The following is a 221-nucleotide window of genomic DNA, read 5'->3' as shown; positions in this document are numbered from 1 at the left end:
GTTTACCTCTCCGGGTACTACAGTTTACCTCTCCGGGTACTACAGTTTACCTCTCCGGGTACTTCAGTGTACCTCTCCGGGTACTTCGGTTTACCTCTCCGGGTACTACTGTTTACCTCTCCGGGTACTACAGTTTACCTCTCCGGGTGCTTCAGTGTACCTCTCCGGGTACTTCGGTTTACCTCTCCGGGTACTACAGTTTACCTCTCCGGGTACTACAG

Source organism: Austrofundulus limnaeus, unplaced genomic scaffold, assembly GCF_001266775.1.
Source record: "Austrofundulus limnaeus strain Quisiro unplaced genomic scaffold, Austrofundulus_limnaeus-1.0 Scaffold1550, whole genome shotgun sequence".
Lineage (NCBI taxonomy): Eukaryota > Metazoa > Chordata > Actinopteri > Cyprinodontiformes > Rivulidae > Austrofundulus > Austrofundulus limnaeus.
Note: the sequence above shows the minus strand (reverse complement) of the source record.